This window comes from Nomascus leucogenys, chromosome 11 (assembly GCF_006542625.1).
Source record: "Nomascus leucogenys isolate Asia chromosome 11, Asia_NLE_v1, whole genome shotgun sequence".
Taxonomy (NCBI): Eukaryota; Metazoa; Chordata; class Mammalia; order Primates; family Hylobatidae; genus Nomascus; species Nomascus leucogenys.
In genome coordinates this window covers 10,802,816-10,830,628 of record NC_044391.1, presented here as the reverse complement: position 1 = coordinate 10,830,628, position 27,813 = coordinate 10,802,816, and the positions used below count along the sequence as shown (strand labels likewise).

Below are 27,813 nucleotides of genomic sequence, written 5' to 3'. Positions count from 1 at the left end.
ATAACACAATGTGGCTATACCATAGTTTATTCATTGTACTCATTGTTTTCTGTTTTGGGCTGTTAGAAATCGTGCTGCCGTGAATCTTCTTAGACATGTCTTTGGTGAACGTATGCACATATTTCTGTTAGGTGTATACTTGGAAGTAGAATTGCTGGGTTATTGAGTAGGTATACAGTAGTCCCCCCTTATCCACAGGGGATACATTTCAAGACCCTAGTGAATGCCTGAATCCTTGGATAGTACTGAGCCCTATGTATGCTGTGCATATACATATGATAATGCTTCATTTATAAATTAGGCACAGTAAGAGATTAACAACAATAGCTAATAGTCAAACAATTATAACAATATACCTGCATCATTACTCTTGTGCTTTGGGGCCATGAACAATTAAAATAAGGGTGACTTGAATACAAATGGTACACCTGTTGATCTGATAACTGTCTACTAATAGTCTGGGGGGAGATACAGCATGGATATGCTGGAAAAAGGGTGATTTGTGTCCTGGGCGAGAAGGTGAGAGACTTCATCATGCGACTAAGAACAGTGTGTAATGTTAAACTTTTGAATTGTTTCTTTCTAGAATTTTCCATTTAATATTTTTGGACCACAGTTAATGGTGGGTAACTGAAACCTTGGAAAGTAAAGCCGCGGATAAAGGGGGACTATTGTATGTTTAGCTTTAGTAGATACTGAAAATAGTTTTCCAACGTGTTTGTACCATTTGCATTCCCACCTGCCCTGCAGCCTGGTTACTCTACATCCTCATGACATTCACTGTTTTTTGTCCTTTTCACGTTAGCCACTCTAGTGGGTATCTAGTTGTATCACATTATGGTTCTATTTTGAATTTCCTGAAGGTATGGAAAAAACTTTGTTAGTTTTAATTTGCATCATTTTCAAATGATTTGCCCTCTGACCCTTGTCATCAGGTGGGTTGTCCCAGTATTTAACATCCTCAGCCTCTGGGCACTCCTCCAGCTCTCTCCTGTTCACTCCACTTCAGTTTTGCATAAACTTGCCATCCCAGTCATCTTGGAGAGCTGTCACTCACACAGTCACCACTCCTCGCAGATGCCCATCGATACCTTCTGAGGTCCTCGGGGTATTCCAGTGCAGTGGTCTGGAGCCATCCCAGCTGTGGTGAGTCTTTCGGGTTCTGCTTGCTTCATTTCCTTTCTCTCTTCCTTGTTGAGTTTGACTACTCATTCTGCTGGTCTGCTTCCTCCCCCTTTTATCTCTTTGTAGCTGTTACCTCTAAGCCATAGCTGTTTCTCTTCAGCCAGATCAAAGTTCTTTCTGCCAAGTAAGAGAGTAATAACCATAATTGTAGTAGAAAATGCCAGGCATATTTTGAATTATTTAGAGTTCTTTCTTCATCTTAGAAAACTTTTCAGCAAACATTCTCTGTAACCTAAACAAAGACCTAAAACTTACTCTGTTGGCAAATCCTCACTTACCCAGAATGTTTATGACTATCTTGGTTTAGCAATAAAGCCCCCTTAAATGACATGATTTCTGAACATCTTTATTAAGAGACTTTAGATGATACTTGCTGGTTTAGGAAGTGCAGAGTCATAGTGGATGTGATTTAGTGCATCTTTGATTCAGGTCAGGAGTCATCATCTAAACATCTTAAAGAGGTCTTTTACTCCATACCGATTTCAGTGCAAACCTTGTTTGTTGCTTGAGTCTTAATGTGTCTTAACACTGGTCTCCTGAGAGTACTGTGGCACTGTGTGGCTTAAATAACTAAAGCAAGGTTTAAAGAGATCTTAGAGATCATCTTCTTCATAGAACATAGAACGTTAGAGCAAGGAGCCCAGGAAGGAATCTAGGCCAAACTCTTCCCTACCTTTTTTTTTTTTTAAGGAAACAAACAAACAAACAAACACAAGGAAATTGAAGGCAAGAGAAATTAAATAACTTGGTCTCAGAATTTTTTAGGTAGACCCAGGGCTAGATTCTGTTTTCTCATTTCTAATCCAGTGCTCTTTAATTATGCCTTATTTACCTTTAAAAATGGTATCCAGGCCCGGCGCAGTGGCTCACGCCTGTAATCCCAGCACTTTGGGAGGCTGAGGTGGGCGGATTATGAGGTAGAAGATCGAGACCATCCTAGCCAACATGGTGAAACCCCATCTCTATCAAAAATACATGGTGTGATGGTGCGCGCCTGTAGTCCCAGCTACTCGGGAGGCTGAGGCAGGAGAATCGCTTGAACCCGGGAGGTGGAGGTTGCAGTCAGCCGAGATTGCGCCACTGCATTCCAGCCTGGCGACAGAGCTCTCAAAAAAATAAATAAACAAAAAAGATATTCAAACACCTTGGTTGTCATAACCGAAATGATACTTCACTTTGATGAGGAGAATATGACTAGCCTGCAACTTTTAGAATTTAATTTTAAGATGTAAAATTTGGAGACAAGATTTAGCCCATGATATACCTAAATCGGAATCCATTCTATAATGGGCTCATTTGCATTTAAATTATTCTCCTTTAGAGATGTTGCAAGTTGATTTGGAATAAAGGGCTTGTATTTATTATTATGTTAAGCCAGATTGCTTTTTGTTAAATTTAACAAGATGTCTTTTAATGTCTGCAAAATCCCCTGACAGTCCAGTCTGCTGTTAGTAAGTAAAGATATGTTTGCATTTAAAACAAAACTATTGGAGAACAAAATGATTTCTTCACTTTAACAAAACAAGTATGTCTTCTCAACGGGTTAATCTTATGAGATATTTTAAATATTGGAGTATAATACAATTGACAATTGGCAATCCCAATTATGGGAAAACCGGTTTACCTTAAGAGTTATATATATTCCTGTTTTATAATATGCATTTAAATACAATAGTAATGGGAATAAATGTTGTTCTACAGACTGCGTTTTAGTTTCTTAACACTAGATGTCACTGTAGATAGGAAAACACGCTCTGCCTGTTTGTATTTGTTGCAGGGCCCTTGGTAGTGGAGTTGTCTGAAGACGTGGCAGATACCACTGTCAATACCATGGAATTGGGCCTGGTTGCTGATAATTACTGGATGCAGAATCTGTGTGAGAGATAAATTGTGCAGAATTTAGTATAAGTAATCATTCAGCTGGAATGTCTTCCTGTAGCTACTTTGAGAATTGCTGTAGAAAGATGAAAATGCGTCTTCACATTTCTGGAGTTCTTTTAAATAATTTTTCTAATCTTGCTTCAAGAGCAGAGTACCTGGGTAATATCTTACAGCTAAAAGGTTTTTTAAAATTGGGTCTTAGGTAGTGATTTTGATTAGCTTGCCATTAGAAAGCTTTTTGTGTCATTTACTTGTATTTGCCACTTAAAAGACTTCTTGTAATATCATTTCTTGTTTTACTTCTCATTTTCCTCACCTTCAACTGTGGAAGTTCTTAAGAGAATTAAAACTTACAATTCCTCGTACAATTATTTCTGTCATCCTTCGTTGTACATTTGGTAATGTCCACTCTAGCCAAGTAACCTCTGCATTGGTTCCCAGCTGGTCTGTGGAGCCAAGAATCTTCACAGATATTCAGATCGAATTTCTCCCAGCTCCTTCCTTGTTTACGCAGAAACAGAAAGAATGTACCGTCACAGTTAGTGGTTGAGAAGTGGTGGAGAATATCAGTTAAGGACATGAACTCTGGAACCAAATTGTATGTAATCCAGTGCTGGCTCTGCTGGTTGCTGGCTGTATGACCTTGGGTGACTTACTTAACCTCTCTGCACTTCAGCTTCCTGATGTGTGAAGTGGGGATAATAGTACCTAACTCATCGGGTTGTTATGAGAATAAAATGAGTTCTTTGTGAAAGCATTGAAAGCAGTGCCTGGCACACAATACTTGTTAAAGAAATAACTTTAGGTTCAGGCACTCTGTGGGAACTTTTACAAATGCTAAATTCTTTGAAGAATATTCAGTTAGAGATGAAGAAAAATATTTCTGAAACTTGAGAGTAATGTTTTTCTCTTATAAAAGAACTGGAGACAAACTATGATGGCCATTATTGTCACTTCATTCATTCATTTAACTTTTATCGAACACTTGCTTAGTGAGAGGTGTTGTGTGAACATGAATAAGACACTTTTTGTCTGGTAGAGAAAGCAAACATAAACGGATAATGAAATAAATTGTTGCAGCTGCTAAGTTAATAATAATAAGAGTTAACTGGATCAGGGAGTGCATTTGGCTGCAAGTAAGAGCAACCTGAGAAAGCATATCCTGAGGCAGTTAGAAGTTGTCTCTGTTTTTCCCTCATCAAAAACTACAGAACTAGGCTGACTGCTGGTGGCCTGGGTTTAGTGGTGCATGGTTGCCAGAGCTGAGGTCTGTGTAATTCTCTTGGTCTCTCCCTTATGGTTTTGAGACGTTTTTGTGACCACATCATCACATCTAAAATTTGTCAGGAAAAATGGGGAAGGGCAAAGGAGTATATGGTAGTTGAGTTTACTCCTCTTTTAAGCCCCGCTCAGCAACTTTGATTTATATTTCATAGCAGACCTATGCCACATGATGCTTCTTGCTTGCCAGGAAGGCTAGGAAGTTGTTTCTTCAGCTGGGTATATTGTTGTCCTCAATAAAACTAACTTTCTGTTCGTAAGGAAGGAAGGGAAAGCAGGAGGCTATCCTGAGCATAAGCACTTGCTGTGTGCCAAGCACTGCCCTGAGCACTTCACATGTTTATATACATTGGAATTGCATAAAAATCCTGCAATGTACAAATTCGTTATTCATATTAGGAAACAGAGGCTGGAGTGGGTAAGAAACTTGACACAGCTAGTAAGTGACAAGGCCTGCTAAAAGCCCGTGTTAGGATTGGTGGGGTCACAAAGGAGGGCTTGGTCAACAGGTTAGATATTTTGGAAGATGATAGCGAGGATGTCAGAAGGGATTCAGAGAGAGTTGACCTTGAGGGTAGCCATAGAACCACATAGATGTTAAGAGTCCTGCATTGGGCAAGAAGGACTTTCTGGTGGCCTGAGTTCAGAAAACTCTATTACCCGAGGAGTTGGAGGTTTTGGGAACACTGAGTGAGCTTGGAGCAGCAGGGAGGGAGGATGGAGATGCCAAGGCTGGAGAAAGAGCATGGATTAGATCATGTGAGACGTTAATTTCCCCATTAAAGTTCTTACTGCTTCATTATTGCTTCGGGAAAAATACTCAGAGCTCATTTACATTCTGGACATTTATTCTGAAGACATTTTTCCAGTTTAGTTTCATTATCTGAGCCATCAGTATTTCTTTTGAAGTGTCTAAGTAGTGTATTGAAATTTCTTATTCGTTTCTCTCATTTCACATTGAATTAATGACACAGAATGAATTCAAAATGGATGGAGTCTTAGAGCTGATCTTATCCTACCTTGTCATGTCATAGTTAGGAGAATCTGAGGTCTGCACACACTGCATTCCTTACTTAGTGATCTTTGGGATTACATAGGGAGTTAGGGTCCAAGTTGAGGTGGGAATATAGTTTTCTGGCTCCTAGTCCAGCGTCCTTCCTATACTAGCATTTCTCAAAGTGTCTACTCTAGTCCCTGCAATCTCTTCCATGGGGTACCAATAGTCATTTAATAACTTGCAATTTTATGTTTAATATGTATCCTCCCCAGATTCTAGTTCCAGTCCCTTAGTTCAGTGCCTAGCACACAGCAGACCCTTGGGAAATGTTTGTTGAGGGACTGTTTTAGTATTAATATGGTTCTGTAAAGGGAGAGAAAAAGAAATCCTTGCTCAAATAAGTCTGGGAAACATCAGATTAAGCAAAATTTAGCAGGCCTGTTTATAAAAAGTTGGGAAAGCCTTTAAGATGCTCTTGTGCTCTGTGGCTCTAAGTTTGATGAATAGAGGGGCCTGCTTGCTCCAAACTTCCTTGTGTTCTGAGGACTTCTGTTGGGCTCTAAGCTAAATGCTCTTTTGCGGTTTTGGTGTCCAGGACTTAAGAAGACTTGTAGCCTAGATGGATTCCTTATAACAGAATTGCTTTTTATTCTTTGTAGGTTACATTTGGTCTTTTCCTATTAAAATGGTGAACAATTTTTCTGCTAAAAAACCTGTCTTAGAAGATAGTGGCATTCTGAAAAATGATTGATGTGCTTAGTATCTCAGAACCTAGATATGGTTTTTATCCTCTGAGTATTGATATCCCTCATGGCTAGTTTCTAAGGTTGGTCTATCAAAGTCTGTTTAACTCAAAACAAACGGTATGCCCTTAGGTAATGACTTTCTCAATACTTAGAGAAGGGATTGGCATGGCAGTGTCACATAGAATAGGTTGGCAAGGGCAGAATGCAAAGTCAGTAGGCAGGCGGTCAGTCAGCCAAGAGGTTTGTTCTCTGAACACAGCGTAGTGAGAGTGTGTGGTGTGACGTTATCATGGGAAAGTTGGTAATGCTGTGGTGTCAATGACAATGACGCCATGCAGGAAGTGTTTCCACAGGGTATGTGGGAGTCTCTGTTGCTGAGATGGGCTTGGTCCTTTTACTTTTTTTTTTTTTTTTTTTAATTTCAGATGCTTTGGAAGGCCTTTACCTTTATACCAGTGCAGTTACATGATATTAGGGTTATGTTATCCTCCCTGCTTCTACCCAGTGGAGCTTGGCAGTTTAGAGGGTTTGGGAGTCGAAGCCTGGCTTGGCTGCTTGTGACTCAATCTTGATAAACCTGTTTCCTCCTCCTCAAAATGGGGATAATAATCATTTCTACATCACTGGAATAATCTATGTAAAGAGATAATCTATATAAAGTACTTAGCACTGTGCCTACAAGAGGAATTGGCAGACTTTCTGTGAAGAACCAGATAGTAAATATTTTAGGCCCTGCAGGCTGTATGATCCTTCACAATGACTCATCTCTGTGGAGGTGGAACGAAAGCATATGCAGATAAGACCTCAAATGGGACATGGCTGTGTCCGATAAACCATTATTTACCAAAACAGCAGAGTGCTACCCTCAGACATTAGTTTGCTAACCTCTGGCTTAGCACATCAAATGTGCTCAATAGATGACAGTAGCTATGGTTGTAATTTTTGTTGTTCATACCTAGTTTCATGTTAACATTAGGCCAGGCATGGAGTTCTTGAATTTTGGACTCATATTTGTTTAAATGTTTGCAGCTACATGTAAGAAACAAGGTAAGTCATGTCATTATCTTTGGTGTTTGTGTAATCACAGAATTTCAGAAGATATGATTAACAAAAAACCTTAATGAAAAAAATAAGAATAAATATGGAAAGTTCTTAAGTACCATAGGTAGTAAATTAGCCATACTTTCTGTCTCACAGTGAATTCAGTACGTGTAATAATCCCTTTAGGTAGTTTGGCTTCAGTGTGTGGGTCAAAAGAGCCCTCAGCTTGCTTTTGCACTGTTCTGTGATGGATTTTTTAAATCATATTTTTATTAAGCTTTTATGACTAAATATACTTGTTAAGGCATATCCTTATTTTAAAATGAGCCCTCTCTGTAAGAGAAATGTCTGTGCTGTTTGTGATTAAATATGTGAAGTGAGTTTCTGTTTGAGGTCTGCAAGGAAGATTCAAGATTATATCATTGTGAGGCAGAGATTCAAATTGTGATGATACAAAATTATACCATTTACCACGTATTACCATCATGTCATTGGGGCATACCTGTGTCAGTGCTTATAATATGCTGGTCAAGGGGCTTGAACCCCTTATATTGCTAGAAGGGACCACTTTCCATCAGAGAGAAAGCTACTGGTCCTGGAGGCTTAGTCTTCACAGAGTGACAGTGAAGATGTATTTTAGGACTCATATTTTATGCTTCCCAAATCAAGGAATTTTTTTAGTGTTGACCTTTCATGTCAATTATTAATACTGCTTTTCGGTGCAAAATTGGCTTTTTTTGGGTCAATTTTTTAAATTTTGTAAACTCATGGAGCGGGAAAGTTTCCAGAGGGCATTGTACTGGAGTTTGAGAGGCATCAAGATTTCACGATGGTTAGCTCTCTCTGTTCAAAACCTCGTTCAGTAGAGATTACTTGAGAATGTGTTTTTGCCCAATGTCTCTTCCCTGTCTTTCTTCTACTTCCCATGTGATTCTTCTCTACCTGTCTCCTGTGTTTTCTGTCTCACTGGTGGATCTGAGAATTGAGGGAGGAACAAGGGAAGATGAGGTGAGAATGGAGTGAAGGTGCTATGTTCACGTACCCTGGGGTAGAAATGGAAACCTTATCTCAGTGTTTAACTTTTGCTTAAAAAAAAAAAATCTTATTTTTAGAACAGTTTTAGGTTCAAACAAAATTGAGCTGACGCCATGTGCAGTGGTTCATGCCTGTAATCTCAACACTTTGAGAGGCTGAGTCGGGCAGATTGCTTGAGCCCAGGAGTTCAAGACCAGCCTGGGCAACATGGTGAAATGCTGTCTCTACAAAAAAAAAAAAAAAAAAAAAAAAATTTGCTGGGCATGGTGGTGCATGCCTGTAGTTCCAGCTGCTGAGGAGGCTGAGGTAGGAGGATTGCTTGAGCCTGGGGGGTTGGAGGCTTCAGTGAGCTGTGATCATACCACTGCACTCCAACCTGGGTGATGGAGTGAGACCCTGTCTCAAAACAAAACAAAACAAAAAGAACAAAATGGAGCTTTGAGTGTGGAGAGTTCCCATATACTTCCTAGCCCATACGCACACAACCTCCCCATTGTTGCCATCCCTCACCACAGCGACACATTTATTACAATCAGTGAACCCACATTGACACATCATTGTCACTCAAAATTTAGAATTTACCTTAGGGTTCACTGTTGGTGTTGTACAGTCTGTGAATTTTGCCAAATGTATAAAGATGTAGTCCACCATTATAACGTCATAAATAATAATTTCACTACCCTAAAAACACCCTGTGCTCTGACTGTTCAACCCTGTCTACCTGCTAATTCCTGGCAATCACTGATCCTTTTACTTTTTCCATAGTTTTGCCTTTTCTAAAATGTCATATAGGTGGAATCATACCATATGCGCCTTTTTAGATTGGCTTCTTTTACTTATTTAATACATATTAAATATTCCTCCGTATCTTTTCATGGCTTGATAACTCATTTCTTTTTAGAGCTGATTAATATTCCATTGTTTGGATGTGCCACCCTTTTTGTTTGTTTGTTTGTTTTGTTTTTAATCCATTCACCTGCTTTTGGGTTGCTTCCATGATTTGGCAATTATGAGTAAAGCTCCTGTACGCATCTGTGTTTTGGTTTCTATGTAGACATACATTTTCAGCTCATTTGCATAAACACCAAGCAGTATGATTACTGGTTTGTATGGAAAGGGTATATTTCATTTTATAAGAAATTGCCAAACTGTCTTGCAAAGTGACTGTGCTACTTTGCATTCCCACCAGCAGTGAGTGAGAGTTCCTGTTGCTCCACATTTTTGTCAGCATTTGTGTTGTCAGTGTTTTGAATTTTGACCTTTCTAGTAGTAGTATAGTGCTCTAATTTTTAGCAATTATTTTTTTCTGCTTACTTTGCATTTAAGTTACTCTTTTTTTTTTTAGTTTGTTAAGGTGGAAGTTTAGGTGACTGATTTTGTATCTATTCTAACACACATTGAATGCTATACATTTCCCTAATGTGTTTACTGCATTATGCAAATTTTGATAAGTGTTGTTTTCATTTTCATTTAATTTAAAATATTTCTAAAATTCTCTTGAGATTTCTTCTTTTGATCCACATGTTACTTAGAAGTATGTTGTTTAATCTACAAACATTTTAGGATTTTCTAGCTATCTTTCTGTTGTTGATTTCTAGTTTAATTCTATTGTGGTCTGAAAGGAGACCATTTTGGAATCACTTTTTTTTTTTTTTAAGAGACAGGGTCTTCCTCTGTCACCCAGGATGGAGTGCAGTGGCATAATCATAAGCTTACTGCAGCCTCCAACTCCCAGACTCAAGCAGTCCTCCTGCCTCAGCTTCCCAAGCAGCTAGTACTACACGTGTGCACCACCACACCCAGTTAATTTTTTATTTTTTGTGGAGATAGGGTCTCACTATGTTGCCCAGGCTGATCTCAAGTTTCTAGCCTCAGGCGATTCTCACACCTCAGCCTCCCAGAGTGCTGGGATTATAGGTATGAACCACTGTGACCATGTTCCTTTACATTTGTTAAGATGTTTTATGGCCCAGAATATGGTCTGTCTTGGTGAATGTTCCATGCGAGAGTGAAAAGAATGTGTAATTTGCTGTTGTTGGATGAAGTAGTCTATAGGTGTTAATCAGATTCCCTTAATTGACAGTACTGTTGAATTTAAGTATGTCTTTACTGGTTTTCTGCCTACTGGATGTGTGCATTTCTCATAGAGGAGTGTTGGAAATCTTCAACTCTCTAATAGTAGATTCGTTTATTTGTTCTTTCAGCTCTGTCAGTTTTTGCCTCACGTATATTTATTCTCTATTGTTATGCCATACACATTAATGTTTGTAGTTTTGGAGTATTGACCCCTTTATTGTTATATAACTTTCCTTTTTTTTTTTTTTTTTTTGAGACAGAGTCTTGCTCTGTCGCCCAGGCTGGAGTGCAGTGGCTTGATCTCGGCTCACTGCAACCTCCTACCCCAGGGTTCTAGCAATTCTCCTACTTCAGCCTCCCAAGTAGCTGGGATTACAGGTGCCCGCCACCATGCCCGGCTAATTTTTTTTTTGTATTTGTGATAGAGACAGAGTTTCACCATGTTGGCCAGGCTGGTCTCGAACTCTTGACATCAGGTGATCCATCTGCATCAGCCTCCCAAAGTGCTGGGATTACAGGCGTGAGCCACTGCGCCCGGCCTGTAATTTTCCCTTTTATCCGTGACAACTTTCTGAGCTCTGACATTTACTCTGTCTGAAATCAGTACAGCTACTCCTATGTTCTTTTGATTAGAGTAGCATGGTATTTCTTTTTCCATGTCTTTACTTTCAGTCATAGTTTGTTTTTACATTTAAACTGGGGTTTTTTTAATAGATAATTGGGTCTTATTTTTTGATCCACTCTGAAAATGTATGTCTTTTCATTGGTTTATTTAGACCATTGATGTGTAAAGTGATTACTGATATAGTTGGATTAATATTTATCATATTTGTTACTGTTTTCTACTTATCTTTTTCTTTGTTTCTATTTTCGTCTTCCACACTTTTTCTGCCTTTTATGGTTTTAATTGAGCATTTCATATGATTCTGTTTTCTCTCCTTTCCTAGCATATCTGCTGTTAACTATTAGATCAATTAAGAATAAAGAAAATAAACTCTTAAATTTTATCTTTACTTATTCCTTCTCCAGTGTTGTCTCTTTATTTTCATTTTCTGAAGGACAGTTCCACAGGGTACAGGATTTTAGGTTGGCAGGGTTTTTTTTTTTTTTTTCCTATTAAAACTTTAAATATTTCACTCTATGGTCTTCTTGATTGCATGGTTTCTAAGGAATAGTTGATGTAATTCTTGTCTTTGTCTCTTTATAGATAAGGTGTCTTCCCCTTTGACTTATTTCAAGAATTTTTTCTTTACCTTTGATTTTTCTGAAGTTTGAATATTATATGCCCAGGTATAGTTTTTGTTTGTTTGTTATGTTTTGTTTTGGGGCATGTGACATACTCTGAACTTCCTTGTTCTGTAGATTGATGTCTGATGTTAATTTGGGGGAAACTGTCAGCCATTATTGCTTCAGATATTGCTTCTGTTCCTTTCTCTCTTTTTTTCTCCTCTGGTATTCCCTGTATGTTTATGTTACACCTTTTGTAGTTATACCATAGCTCTTGGATATTCTTTTTTTTTCCCCCAGTCTTTGTTGTCTTTGCTTTTTAGTTTTGGAAGTTTTTACTGATGTATCCTCAAGCTCAGAGATTCTTCCCACAATTGTGTCCAGTCTACTAATGAGTCTATCAAAGGCAGTTTTCATTTGTTACACTGTTTTTGATTTCTAGCATTTCTTTTTCATCTTTTCTTAGAATTTTCATCTTTCTGCTTACATGATCCATATGTTCTTGCATGTTGTCTACTTTTTCCATTAATGCCCTTAGTGTATTAATCATAGTTTAAAAAATTTCCCTGGTTGATAATTCCAACCTTCCTGACATAATTATGGAACCCTGGTTCTGATGTTTTACAGTCTCTTCAAAACTGTGTTTTGCTTTTTAGTTTGCCTTGTAAGTGTTTGGTCAAGGGTGGTCATGATGTACTGGGTAAGAGGAGCTGTGGTAAACAGGCCTTTAGTGAGGTGGTGGTGAGGCGTAGGGGGACAGGAAGTGTTCTGTAGTCCTATGATTAGGTCTCAGTCTTTTGGTGAGCTTGTGCCCCAGTTGAACTTCACAGTGCTTCTCAGTGTCCTCTCACTGCCCTGGCCATCACCGGAGTGTGGGACAGGATGGCTGCAGGGAGCTGGAGTTGGGTTATTTTCTTTACTCCAGGTAGGTTGGGCTCTGATGTAATCCAAGCAGGTTATAGGCTCTGGTAAAATCTTTTGTCCCAAGGGCAAACCTTGTTAGCAAGAACAGAATGCCCTGCCATATTTCACAGTGATTTCTTCTCCTCTCTGCCTCCTAAAAGCATGAGAAATAAAGAAGGAGTGATTTGTCTATTCACTAAGAATTCCACTTAGAATTTTTTTTTTTAAGTGAGAGGAGAGATAGAACTACCTTCTTCAGCCTTGGCTATGTAGAACTTAATATGTGATGTGACTAAATGAATGATTAAACGAATGTTAAGCATATATGTAAACATGTGTTTTGGATTCCTGTTGGAAGACCTACAAGTGATTTTTTCTTTTACGTTTAGTTGGTGAATTATGTAAGATAATTCATGTAGAGATTTTGCAAATATGTGTGTATTTATGTAGGAATGTGCGTGGATATAGCCACATGCTTTAAAATAACATGCTAAAATGAATTGAAATAAGGAATAGCGCAGGGGGCCATCGAAATCGCTGCACATGGTACTTCAGAGGTGTGTGACATGCTTCGTTGTCGGAGGACAGAGGCTGCATGATGGACTGATATTGACCATCTCCAAGGACTTGAGAGGGTATGTACCTAAACTGCATTAGCAAAGAGTCTTTTTTATTAAAAAGCTCTTGACTTTCCATTTATTATGATTCAATACCAGTGCAGCCCCCAGCACTCACTGTGGAATTGGTTTGTTTTTATCTTGAGGTAGAGAATACACCAGAATAAATGACTACTAGAAATCCTTTCTGTCCCAATGTTAAACCTCTCTTCTGGGATCTGGAAATGCTTTTTCAGGTATATATTAATCCATTGGAGGCCTCCTTTGCAATAGAGTAAGAGTCCTAATCTTTTTGGTATTTATATTTAAATAGATGAGAACCTGCATGAAGCATCTGACAGTTAAATGGTTTATCAAAGGTCATTCCAAGAATTCATGGTAGGTAGAAACTTACTCCTGGCTTCTCTATATATGGTCCGAAGTTCACCCCATCTGATCTCCTGTATCTGATAAATATTCAGCTTGGACCGGTTCTCAGAGAGCAAGGAATTAATCTCTAATCCTTGGCCAATGGCATTTTAGTTTGAAAACCAACACTTTTAGGCAGTTGGGATACAAGTATGAAAGAGTAAACAAAGAAATTCAGAGTTCAAGACATTTGAAGAAGAACAATGGGCGCTTGGGTACCCCAGAAAAATGACTGAATCTGGAACTTGGAGTTTATGCCTGTTATAAGCTGCAGCCATGCTTGGGAACTAGAGGGCAGGGGCCTTCACACTTCATGTTTGCTATAGGAATTTTGCAAAACTGAGTACCGCCTTGACTGTTTATAAGTTGGCATCTGTGTTGTGTCACAAGTTTGATGTTTGTTTTCATGAGATGGAATTTTTGGTGGATTGTAAATATTGATATTTTAAAATAAAATTTATGTCACTTTTTAAAATGCATCTGGTGGAATCTAAAACCCTAGAGATTTGATACCCACCATCACCAATGTTAAAAATACATTAAGGGTCTTTTTTTTAAACTGTCAGAAATTTTATATCATTCTATTTTCTCCTTGAATTTTTATATCCAATTTGTCATATAAAATTTTTGCTTGTTTAATGTGTTTGGAAGTTTTTCTTTGATCATTCTATTATATCCCCTTGCAATTAAATCATGCAAATAAATTTAAATGTAATTAAATATTTCCTGTAATGGTGAGGCTCTAATTATTTTTAAAAACTCCTCCAGTGTGGGTTATCATTATAATTATTAGTGGCACACATTTTTTCAGAGCAACATAAGTATTGTACATTTTGATAACTAATTATTGGATGTTAAAAATGTTATTAGAAATGTCACTTCACAAAATGTACTGGGCTTTCCCTTCTTTTCAATCACGTACCTCTGGATGACTATCCAAAGGGCATTGATGGGGCCACAGATTTACCCTTGGTAAACCTTTTCAGGCAGAAGAGTTGAGGAGATTGAAAAGATAATTGCTTTAGCAGTGGTTCTCAAATCTTTGAAATGTTTTTATGCAATAAGCTAATGTGATCTGTCATTAAAAAAGTATTTTTAATATTCTGTATGCTGGCAACTTGAGATTTGGTCCTCCTTTAATTTTGTTGAGAGCGAAGAATTGGAAACCACCTGACTTCTAAAAAGGCCCTGTTACCCAGTCATTAGAATCATTTACTTTCTCAATTTCTGGGAAGTTTACCAAAAAGGCTTTACCTGGACCTATCAGAAGACTATCACTCATACTTGTTGCTTTTACACTTTAGGGCACCTTGTTAAATTCCATATACTCTGGAAAGGTTGGGAAAGCATTTTTGTTTTATGGCCTTTAAGTGCATTTTTATCGTGTGTGTGTGTGTGTGCGTGTGTGTAGAAAACTGTGGCACTCTGGAATTAATTATTGCCTTTGCAGTTAGAAAAATCAGACTTTTTGTTTAAAAACATCGGACTTCACTTTTTGGTTCAAACAAATATGCTAATATTTATTTTTATGCCATTTCTGTTTTCTAATGCTAGGATACTTTGAGAGGGAGCACTAGGTATAGTGCCTTACTGTGACTTTGCCAACTTGAAATAAGGAAACTGCCTTCAACATGTTTTATGGTTCTGAAGCAGCATCATTGTCCGGGGAAATACCTGAGGTTCGTTGTCTCACATCAAGGAAATCAAGGATGTGGACACACAAGGAGTGAGGTTAAGAGTGGAGGTTTAATAGGCAAAAGAAAGAGAAAAGCTCTCCTGCAGACAGAGAGGGGCTCCTGAGCAAGTCTTCTAGGTTCACAGTGAGATGCGGTTGGTTTTATAGATGAGTTTGAGGAGGTGGTGTCTGATTTACATAGGGAGCACAAGATTGGTTGGACCAGGTGTGCCATTTGCATAGTGCACGAAGATCTGGTTAGGACTAGATGTGCCATTTGCATAGCGTGGGAAGAAACTGGCCACTGCAACCTAATCTTTTATTATGCAGATGGGTTCTCTACCTGGCCAGCACCATGTTGCCTATTCCTTTACTGAACATGTGGTTGACAAAGAAAATGGAAGATGGAGCCTCCATGTCCAATGTGCCTGGCCCCCAGGTAGCCTTTTGCTATTGGCACAGCTGCTGGCATTTGCCCATGCAAGCTTCCAGCTTATCTATGTTTGCAGCTCGATTCTTTTAGGCTCCTTTTTGTTAGAAGAGCAATGATTTTGGGGCTGCTTTTTAATAAAAAGGGAAACCTTGCCAAGGACTCTATTACCCTCGCTAACTGTCTAAATAATTTTTTTTGAGTTCCTGTATCAGTTCCTCCTGTTTGCTTTGCTCTCAAGGGACTCTGATGTATCTAAATTTAGAGCATCCCAACACAGGCTGAAACACCCAGATTCTATCACTAGATTTATTCTTAACAGAAATATGTATAAGACAGGGAAAGGCAAGAAGTCCTATCATAGGTCTTGATTAAGAAGGCTTAACTTTCAATATATTTGAATTTTCTCTGTTTGGCACATCAAGCGTACTGTAGAAAATTTAGCATGGGTAGCAGGTATGTCTTTCTGTTGTGAAATGAAAGAAGAAGAATGGTGAAAAAGGAGTTGTGAGAGAACCAGGTGAGGATTGCAGGGGCCCTCTCAGGTAGACACATTTTAGAAAAGTGTACATATGGAAGTTGAAGATCTGAACTTTTTTTTTTTTTGAGATGGAGTTTCACTCTTGCTACCCAGGCTGGAGTGCAATGGCGCAATCTTGGCTCACTGCAACCTCCACCCCCTGGGTTCAAGCAATTCTTCTGCCTCAGCCTCCTGAGAAGCTGGGACTACAGGCGTGTGCCACCATGCCTGGCTAATTTTCAGTAGAGACAGGGTTTCACCATGTTGGCCAGGCTGGTCTCAAACTCCTGACCTCATGTGACACACCTGCCTCAGCCTTCCAAAGTGCTGGGATTACAGATGTGAGCTACCATGCCCGGCTGTAGATCTGGAAATTTATACCCTTAAAACTAGCCATGCTTAATATTCTCTGTTCTAGCCCTTAGAAAACTCCCCCTTTGAAGACTGCCGCTTTTGGCCACTGATTCTCAAATAACTGCCTTTGTTAGTTACTTGAGAATCACTAGAAACATTAACAATTCATGTCTCTTCTCAATTCTTTTGGGCATATAATGCACATTTTTGTGGGTTTTCTTTCTTTTACCTAACAGTTACTTGTTAATAACCTAGGTCACTAAAATTTGGTATTTCCAAGTGTTAAATTGGGAATTACTGGAAAATATTGGCTGCCGGTCAGTATTCCATTAAGAAGTCTGTCTGGATTTTTAGGAAGAGCTCTTCTATCCGGATGTATATCCTCAGTGTGGTCTTGAGTTGTTGGTGGTTTTCAATCACTGATACTATTTTTTAATGTATAAATTATAAATTACCTTTAATTTGGCTTCATTATGATCAGTGTTGTTTGTTATCTGTATTTAATTTTTTTCATGTATAGTGATAGGCAAAATTGGCCTGTTTATTTTAAGTAGAGTTGACATTTTGTTTTTTTCCTACATGTTGATTTATTTTTCCAGGGGAAAGTGGAACCAGTTGGTTTCATGAGCTTCTGGGTTCTTTATTCTAACTGGGTTAAAGAAGAAACAAGGTTGAAATATTACTACTCAAAGGATATAGAAAAGATATATTATTGTGAAAATATATTCTATGTCTTTCTTACTACTAATTTTGTATATTTATATTTTTCATTCTTACATTAGATATATCAAAAGTTTTGCCTTTTTTTATTCCTGTTTGTGCCTTCAAATCTTATATTTCTCTTGTTTTCAAAATATTAATTTCTGCATATCCTATTTCCTTATTCTTTTTTATATTTTAAAAAGTTTATTTTAGGCTTTTTATATAACAATGAAATTACTTAAGGCTATACATTTTCCTTTGAATATGAATTTGGCAGCATCTTACGCATTTTATTTCTACTTAGATTCTCTAGAAGTTTATAATTACTGTTTTTTTAATTTTTTTTTAACTGTCCCCATAGGTATGTAGGAGAATATTTGTTTTCAGAATTTCCTTGAGTTTTTGATGTGTGGGAATTTTCATCCCAGGTTATTGATTTATTATTACACCCTTCTTTCATGGTCTGTTTTTTTCAGTGTTTTTATTTGTGTCTAGACTATATTTGTATTAATAAACATAATACTTTTTTTTCTGGTTTTTGTTGCTTCCCATCAGTGCCTTTGACCATTGGTTCCTCCATTCTTCATCTTCATTTTGATTTATGTATTGGATGAATGGAGGTGTCATCCCTGAAATGACCTTGGTTTTTGTTTTCAAATGACAGCTTTATTGCCTGTAAGGCTCATTGCGATTTTGTTTTTTGATTTTTTTTTTTTTTTTTTTGGAGACAGAGTCCCCCGCTGTCATCCAGGCTGGAGTGTAGTGGTGCGATCTCTGCTCACTGCAACCTCCGCCTCCTGGGTTTAAGCAATTCTCCTGCCTCAGCCTCTTGAGTAGCTGGGATTACAGGCACCTGCTACCACACCTGGCTAATTTTTGTATTTTTGGTAGAGACAGGGTTTCACCAGACTGATCTCAAACTCCTAACCTCAAGTGATCCACCTGCCTTGGCCTCCCAAAGTGCTGGGATTACAGGCGTGAGCCACTGTGCCCAGCCAGGGTGCTCATGGTGTTTTTGTTAAAGCTTAGATATGCTCTATTTTTCATCCAAATTCTCAAGCCGAGGAGAAACTTTAGGCCAACCTGATTTTTGTTACTTTGAAGCCAACCTGCATTTACATTTTATTTATAGTTCTTTGCAGCATTTTCTATTTATCTTAAAAGCATGTTACTATAATATGTACCTATTGGTCACTTGAGTCTTGGTCTGTCTGGGTTCCTGGTGAAAACAATTTGAAATTTCTGTTGTTGAAAAAAGATACTACCTTTTTACCCCCAGTAATACTCCTTATTTTCTCTATTTTCGTGTCCTATTATTCTTTTAAACTAGGTATTTGTGAGTAGAGACATGAGACATACATGTATTTGACAGTTTCAACTATCTAGAAACTAGATGAGTACTAAAACAGAGCAAGTCCTTTGAGCACAGGTCAGAAGTAAAGGAAAGGCTGGGAAGTATTGGAATGTTTTAAGGACTTTCACTCATATGAGATCCTTTGGTGCATAACAACTTTTAAGATGCGATTTAAGTTTCCTAACCCACAGGAGATTAGCAAAAATCCAATTAGAAGAGATAGGAGCTATGAGGAGCAGGCCCAAGATAGCTTACATTAGTGACAGCCTGCTGATTTTTAAAGCAGAATAATTTAAATAAGTCCAAGCACTTTGATGACTCCTTGGTGGAGGATGAAAGCAGCCTTCACATGGCCTTCAGAGGCCCCACCAAAGACCTGGACTGAGTTCTGTTACACTTGAGTCATCCGAGGTCCAAATGATGACTCAGAGACCCAGGGAGAGAGGACAGTGTGCTGCACTCCACAGCCTGGGGAAGTGTGCTGCTACTTTTGGAAAATTGCCCTTGAATATAATTACATTTGAGAAAACAGTTTGGGACTCTGTAAAGGAAGGCCTAGGCTTTTGGGAAAATTCTTTTGTGGAGAACAACTGGCAGCCATCCCTAGCCACAGTGTTGATTAAGTGTATTAGTGTATAGTTTCTGTATTTTATGCATGTATTATCTCCCTATAATCGCAAACTTCTTGAGGTCAGGGACTACATTTCATGCCTCTGTATTAGTCAATGAATATTTCTGGATGGTTGTCTTGATGATGAGAGTGTAATTCTCAAAAGTCAGAATGTAAGTATACCTGTAATTAAATTTGAAATTAAATTATTTTGGCAAGAAATCGTGACTCCATGCACTTGTTAAAAAAGTTATAAGCATTAGAGCTGGGAAAGGGAGAATTGGTGTTTGTTCAATGTAAGTTCTAAAAGACTTGTGATTTGATTAATTTTCATTTTTAAAAGTGAGCAGACTGGATATTAGTTGTATTATGTTTCATCCTCATGTGAATGAAAATGCCTTTTAGAATAAGAAAACGGATACCTTCCATTTATACAGTCCCTTTCTTCCAAAGAGTCCAAAGCACTTTCCAGTAATCATCTCATTAATTTCTTTGGCTTTCTTGCAGAGTGGCTAATGGGGAGTGGTGTGTGTGCGTGTGTGTGTGTGTGTGTGTGTGTGTGTATACCTGTACATGGGTTCCCTCTTTCCCTCCCTTCCTCTCTCTTTCCCTCTGTTCCCACTCTCTCCCTCCCTTCTTCCCTTTGCTTTTCATATGATAGTAGTCCTAGGTTGACTAGAAATTGGCATTTTGTTAAGCCTCATGTTTCAAAGAATTGCATACCATTTTTGGAATATTGAACCACACTTATTCATAAAGACAGAGTTTTCCGGAAAAAAATGCAGCTTATACTACCCATACACATGAGATCATTAATCAAAAATTGATATCAGAAATGCTGTCAGAACATGAATTTCAGTAGCAGCTTCCTGTTTTGACTTTTATAATGGAATTTCATTTCTTAATACTTGCTTTTATTTTCACGCCCACCCTTGGGCTGAGCAATTTCCTAGGTGACAAAAGCAAGTAATTAAGAGGAAAAGTGAGAATTGTGAGAAGGTGAAATTATTTCTAATTTAACATTTTCTCTTTATATAGAGCAAGCATATTAATTTTGTATTATTTTCATTTCATTGCTGGAACTTGCTCATTTGGGCAGTTGTTTATGTGGCATCTGTCATTTTCTTTAATTGATATGCATCTTCAGCAGCCATCAGTGCCTTTGTGGGTTGCTCTTACAGCAGCTGCATGTTGGCAGTAAAGTGGCGCACAGCAAAACTATACCGTTTTGATCTGGGTTGTGGCAGAATCTTTAATGGGTTTCTTGATTGATTAAAGTAAAAGGGCTTCATGAGGCCAAACGAAAATTCTCTCTCTCTCTCGTCATCTCCTAAAACATGGATTCTGAATTTTCCTCTCACTCATGCTTTACTTATGTAATGCAGGTTGTAGTTTTGTTAGATTTTTTTTCTTCTCAAAAGGAAAAATGGATTTTGCCTCCATCTTTCTGTGATCTTGGACCAGTGTGCCGGCGTGGCTAAATTGTGAAGCTGTGCTTGATTTTTTTGCCCTGTTTCAAGTCCTTGTGGATGTCAAGGGGGAGTTCCTTATCTAGGGCAGGCCTTACTATGATTTTTTATAAACACACTGAGCTGGAAACTGTAAGATTCCATGAGGCAAAGGCCTTTCAACGGATTATTTAGTATCCTGTTCATTCTCCACACCAGACGAGGCTAGGCAGCATATTACGTACTCAGCTGTTGATGATGGCTTACAAGCCACTACCAGGCTTTTCATGGGTAAGGCAGGTGAAGGCCTGAAACAGCTGGATGTATTCAGGACCCGCCTCACACCCCTGGTCCCCACCTTGTAATACCTCCTGGGGCAGAAACGAAAGGCTGAGTTGACATCAAATCATAAGTTTAAATTTTATTTGAGCAAAGTCAAGCATTGAACTTTCATTATTAAACAGCAATGAGTATGGTTTTCGGGGAGAGATATTGCTAATAGAAGTTTTGCAACTTTACATGTTTTTTTGTCCTTTTCAGAATATGTATAATTTGTCATTTGGCAGTGGATCACACAGATCTTATTTGGAAATAATAGGTTACTGACACAGTTTGCTATTTTTTTGTTGTTGTTGTTCTTAAAAAAAAAAATGAAACACTTGCATTACCTGTCTCTAAAGTAAACTTTGATCAAAGGTCTCCCAGATCATGTACCAAAATGAAGTGTTGTTTTTCAAAATAAAGCAAGAGTAAGAACAGTTGCTGAGATTCTAACCCAGAACTCATTTTGTCTTACCGGTGCTAGCTTGTAAGTAACAGCCACTGGAGAAAAGGAGGAGGGAAAGGTTATCATCATTAATGTTTTTGTCTTGATTTGATATGTGATTGGGATCTTCAGGCATCATAGATCTGTTTCCATCCTGAGGCTGTAGAAATAGTCAGTTCTATGCCCTGAAGCCTATAAGCTGTGTGGGGAGGTCCTACCACACTGGATGAACCTTGACTGCTGTGCAGCATTCATAGGTCACTAAACATGGAAGCGAGTTCAGTTTCCATTTTCATGTTCTTCTCCAAGCCAGATGTGGCAAAAACACAGGCACAGAATCCGTGGTTCAGGGGAGGGAGAGTGGGGGCGTACCACTGAGTAGTAGAGCGTAGTGTTGTAATGTCATGGTCTCTGAGGTCAGGTTACTTAAGGTCCAATCTGGGTACACTATTTACCACTTATGTAATTTGGGTAAATTACTTATATTTTAGCCTTTATGATGTTAGCGATCTCTTTTAGTGCCTATTTGTTTCCCTCTTTGGGGCTCAGAGGGTCCCACCTTCCATCAAGGATCTTGTTGGTTAAGAGAGCACACAAGGTATGTATGTTTTGGAATAAAGGGTTTGTGTGCACGTGTGTGTGTGTGTACCTTAATTGGAATAAGAAAAACAGCGGGACTGTTTTTAGCAAGGATATGGAGGGCCTTTTCTGGTGGTATTTTTCTTTCAAAGAAAAAAGCAATCTATTGCAAAGACATTAATGTCATGTTGAATTTCAGAATTTAAGTATTTGAAAACTATGTATTCCAAATTGAGTCTCCCTTAGGAAATGTGAATCTGCCAAGTGTTTATGTGAGTAAAATATGGTGATTTGGATTCAGGATACTCAGAAATCTTTTCCCAGATTAGGCCAGACCATCAGAATTATATGTCTGTATTGTATTGTATTGTATTGTATTGTATTGTATTGTATTGTATTGGCTCCAGTAGAATTCCTTTTATTGAACTAACTTTTGGAAAAATACCATATTGAAGGACATTGTAAGAAATGCCCTAGAAAGCAAGTTGCCATATATAATCTGAGGTGTTGTCAAGGACAGGTTGGTGTGGCTCTGTGAGAACCTGTGAAGGATGGTTCTCTCAGGATCTTTGAGTGTCTTTGATTACTGTATCGAGGAAAGGGCTGGAAAGGGTTTGTTTTAAACTAAATAGACCTTGAGTCAGGTAGCCAGGCACATTCTCTCTGCATTGGCTGGTACATTTAGGGTCAGTGGTTTGTTCCACCCCAAACAAATACGTATGTAGGATTTCCTGGCAGGCAGTTTGTAGCCTGTTCTCACTCTTTAATGTAACCTACTGTCCTTTTGTCTCTTTCTTTCTCTCCCTATTCTAAATTTTTCTGGTTTTTGTCTTTATTATATGCAAAATCATGTTGGACACTAGAATGGAAGTAATAAAGAGTATACATTGTCACTTTAGTTCCCATGAACTATTTATTGTTCTTGACAACAGTTGATAATTCTTGCCTGAGTCAGTGATTTCATGGGAAGTTGCAGGATAAGGATATTCTAAGTTTATCATCCCTTCCTCCTTTATTTGCCAGCATTTGTTTGAAAGGTCAACCTTCACCTGATTACCAGGGTCCATATCAGTCCTCTGAAAGGGCAGGATAAATGTTTAATTTTTTTTCTTTTTACAATTTTTTTTTTAAGGTAAGTGGAGGATTTGGCCAGGTGCGGTGGCTCATGCCTGTCATCCTAGCACTTTGGGAGGCTGAGGCAAGAGGATCACTTGAGCCCAGAAGTTTAAGACCAGCCTGAGCAACATAGCAAGACCCTGTCTCTCTTGTTTTTGTTATATTTTAAAAAACAAGTTGGTTTTATAGTCATTTCAAATGAAGACAAATGATTTATTTCCCTCGTCTTTGGTTTTTTCTCTTTTGATTATTGTTGTAGAATCATGAATTTCCTAGATTCAGTGTGTTTCAGTTAACGACAGACATTCTACTTTTTAGATACACAAACTCACAACTTTGTTGAGGGGCTGTTTTCAACCCGTGTCCCTATACAACCTTGTAAATCTCTGAAAGCTTTCTTGCTTTCTGCCAGAATAAGATGTCCCATGCACATATTGAGCCTTTTGTCTCTGAGAGTTGAGACCAGCTATTTCTTGAGAGAGTCTGATTCCTCCTTCTGAGAATGAGGGTGCTCATTGCTGCTGGGGTGCTATTGCTTCTAAGCTATTTATTTCATAAATACAGTGTTTGTATTTATTTGATTTCATAATTATATGTGTTTTCCCTTACGCCAAAAGCCTTGATTCCTAAATCCATTAACAAAAGAGTTTATTCTGTTTACTTACTTGATTTGAAAGGACTCTTATGACAAATCTTCCTTAATAACAGCATTTGAGTACAAAGATCTACAAAGATATTTTAAACTTTATTAAGTAATTTTATTATTAGTTATAATGTTACTAATGCTGTTTCAAAACAGCTTTCAAATAAATCAAATAAGTAATAAATGTAATTAAGACTACCGTGGTTATCTACGGAGACAACAATAAAAGTAAGATTTATCTGTATATACCTTTCCATATTGACTTAGACTGTGGAATTTCATAAATGTAATATATATTATATACGTACCTTCACATATATACATATATACATTTTTATTTATATATAAAGCTTAATATATAAATATATATAATGTAAAATTTTAAATCCTAAAATTTAAAACTGGTATGCTATAGTAGGAGCCATTTTAATTATTACTGATATTTGTTTTCTCTTATGGAAAATATGAATAATATGAATATGCTTTTGGTAAGCAAATATGAATATATATTTTAATCCTCCACACTTGCTACAAAAAAATAAGAAACTATACATTGTTCTACATAATGATTTGATTCACGTAGCAGTATGTCCCCAATCTTCTTAGAGATTTTCCTTTTTTTCACAAGTGCACGGTACATTATTATGTGGATACACTGTAGATCACCCCAAGGTTTCTCTGTTGTTAGGCATTTTTGTTTTCAATTATTTGAAGTATAAACAGTGTCGTAAGGGATGAGAATAATACGTGTGTGCATGTGTGTGTGCACGTCATTTGTGCTTCTTCCTGCAAGTTCACAGGCTAGAATTCTGGATGTGAGATTGCCAAATCAAGGATAACGTAATCTTAGTTTGGAAAGATATTGCCAAATTCCATTTCATAAGAGTTGTACCATTTTGCTTTTCCACAGCCTTTCAACGGTGTTGTCAAACTAAAAATTTTGCTGGTCTGATAGATCAGAAATAGATCATGGTGGTTTTGATTTGTATCCCTCTTCTGGAATATTAATGAATGAAAATAAGACAGCTTTTTATTTAAGGGCCAATTAATTACATTTCCTTTTCTGTGAAATATGTTCCTATAAATCTCCCATTTTTCCATTTGTGTTTTTGATCATTGCACTTTCCCATAATTTTCATGGCTCTTCATATAGTGACCTTTTGTCAGTAATATATATTGTAAATATTTTTTCCCAGTGTTTTATTTGTCTATCCATTTTATTTTCTTTGGTGTTTGTATGTGTGTGTATGTGAATCATGTAGAAGTTTGTATTTATAGATGTATGTGTATGTATATTTATTAAAACATATAGTATGGGCACATTAGTTTTTATAGTGAAATTTATAGTATTTTATGGCTTCTGGAGTTTGAATTATAATTAGAAATTTTTTCTCTACTTTGTGATTATAAAGGAGTACAATTAATTTTTTCATTCATTTTATATAGTTTTATATTTTATTTTATTGACTGATTGATTGAGACAGGATCTCACTGCTGCTCAGGCTGGAGTGCAGTGGTGTGATCATAGCTCACTGCAGCCTTGAGCTCCTGGGCTCAAGTTATCCTCCCACCTTAGCCTCCCAAGTAGCTGGGGCTACAGGTGCATGCCACTAAACCTGGTTAATTTTTTTTTTTTTTTTTTTGGTAAAGATAAGGTCTCACTATGTTGCCCAGGCTATTTTTATATTTTATATTGGAACTTGGTCTATTTAGAGTTAATCCCATGTGAAATATGTAAAGTATGGCATCAGTTTTATCTTTTTCTAAATGGCTATCTGGTTGCCACACATGTGTATTTACAGATTGATCTTTACTTTCTGTTTTGAAATTCTTCACTTCTTTTTTTTTCTTCCTTTTTCATCCTTCCTGAGTTCTATGCATTTTCTTTTTTTTTTTTTTTTTTTTTTTTTTTTTTGAGACGGAGTCTCTCTCTGTTGCCCAGGCTGGAGTGCAGTGGCGTGATCTCTGCTCACTGCAAGCTCCGCCTCCCAGGTTCACGCCAGTCTCCTGCCTCAGCCTCCCGAGTAGCTGGGACTACAGGCGCCCACCACCACGCCCAGCTAATTGTTTGTATTTTTAGTAGAGACAGGGTTTCACCGTGTTAGCCAGGATGGTCTCGATCTCCTGACCTCGTGATCCGCCCGCCTCTGCGTCCTAAAGTGATGGGATTACAGGCGTGAGCCACTGCTCCCGGCCTCCTGAGTTCTATGCATTTTCTTCTGCATCCCTGTTTCTGGTCATGTCTTTGAAGTTTTAGGATGTTTCACTGCAGCTTTCTAGCTTTGTGGATATATTTTTTGGTACATTTTCTTCTGCTTCTGAGAAACAGTCTTTTTTTTCTTATAGGGGTTATGGCAGTTTTACTTACTTTTTTGCTCATATTCAAATTATGTGTATTTTTCTGAATTTTCTGTTAGCATGAGGGTCCTGTGAGGGTGGAAGACTTAGGGCAGCCTTCTCAGTTTCTCAGTATCCTGTAGCTTCTTTTGCTGCCGAATTTGCAGTTTCTCTGGACTCTTTGTTCACTTTCCATGACGTGTCTGTCCGCTTTTCTCACTGCTCCCTGCTCCACCCCGTTCATTCTCAGATCCGCTCAGAGCAGTTCCTACTGAGCCTGAGCCCCTCTCCTCCTGTTGGTGAATATTTGCTGGTGGTTTCTGGGTCTGCTACTTACAGACCCACCCATTCTTACCGGGTGCCCCCCTCCCATGCCATCAGTTCTGATGGTGTGGGTGTCCCTTCACTTATGTTATTTGAGTAAACATGATTAGAGGTTCTAGTTATTCTTCTAGCTGCTTTTCATGCTTTTTAGGACAAGAAGGAAGAGTCAAGTGTGAGCAATGCCCATACCTTTTCTAGAGTCTGGATAGATTCCACATATTCCTTTTAAAATAGGTAAACCTGAGCTTAGCTTTAAAATACTGAATATTAAAGTAAGTAAAAGCAAGGTCTGAATAAAAAAAAAAAGTTTGGTCCCTAGTCCTTTCTACAAATACCAGGAATCTTTAGCGTGTATTGGGTATGTTATCTTCAACAGCATTGGATAGGGTGACATGAATACGAAGTTGGTTTAATGTTGCTTTAGTGTTGCTTTCTCTCCTGACTTCTGTTTTCCAGGTCTACAAGGAAGAGCTTAAATGAACTTGACTACATTCTTCTGCAGAGTAATTTTGTTGTTGTTGTTGGTTTTTTTTTTTATTTTTATTTTTTACATGGCAGTAATTATTTCAACTTAATGCAAATGGCATAGTGATCCAAAGAAAGAAGTCTTCAAACTACTTAGGAGTGCTGTTTTGGGACATTTATGATTTATCAGGAATCACCATTAGTGAAAATTTAAATACTAAGATAAGTGTAGCTCTGTATGCCTCATAAACTTTCCAAGCGGCTAGAGGAGCTCCATTTTTTTTTTCTGTCTCTCATTATTCTATGAAATGTGTTTTTATGTCTCCCAAGTCTAGCAGCATCGTACATTTGCTGCTATAAATGTCTCCCATCAGAAGGCCAAATAAGGAAGTTACAATTATAGAAATGTTTTCCCCAAAGACATTAGCCACATGCGACACTAAACGACTTGCTCTATTTCAGTCTTTCTCATTTGTATTTTCCAGACGTACATTCTATATGAGCTTGGAAGGCAGCTTGCAGAGTCTGTGCTGACAAGCTTATTTTTCCATATAATGTGGAAGAAACACTGATATTGAGATTTTGACTGACCCAAACCTGTCTGTGAACGCGCAGGTATGACAGAAGATGCGCAGCACTCTCTTCATACACTCACATCGCCTGTCACTTAAAACAAATTGTGGCAGTCTTGGGTGAAAAATAGTAAACTAACCTGCTCACATCATTTTACTATTTATCTGTGTTCAAAGAGTGGCACATTCAAGTCTCTTTGGTTTTGAACTCCTGTCATCAAAATCCAGATCTCAAATATGACTCTGTTTGTTTCCTCTTGCTGTTGAGCGTCTCTTCTTGCTTAAAGCTCAGCTCATCCTGACACTGCATGTTGAGTGTACCATACACCAGGTACTGTGAGGTGCTGTGGTTCCAAACCCCAGTGAGATGCTGGCCCTTTTCTCATGGAACGCACAGCCCAGAGAGGGAGACAGCACATCATGACAATACAGTCAGACAGGGAGAATAGTAACAAGGCACATGGGACGTGGAGGACTGGAGCGGAGGAACAGCCTGTGGGACAGGTGGGGAGGTGTGTGCA

The 27,813-nt window shown here is 38.1% G+C and overlaps 1 protein-coding gene across 4 annotated transcripts in view; it reads left to right on the top strand.

Annotated features, from left to right (window-relative positions):
- The window catches only part of KIF16B (kinesin family member 16B), a 299,853-nt gene that overhangs the window by 93,879 nt on the left and 178,161 nt on the right, over positions 1-27,813 (top strand). The window lies entirely within an intron of this gene.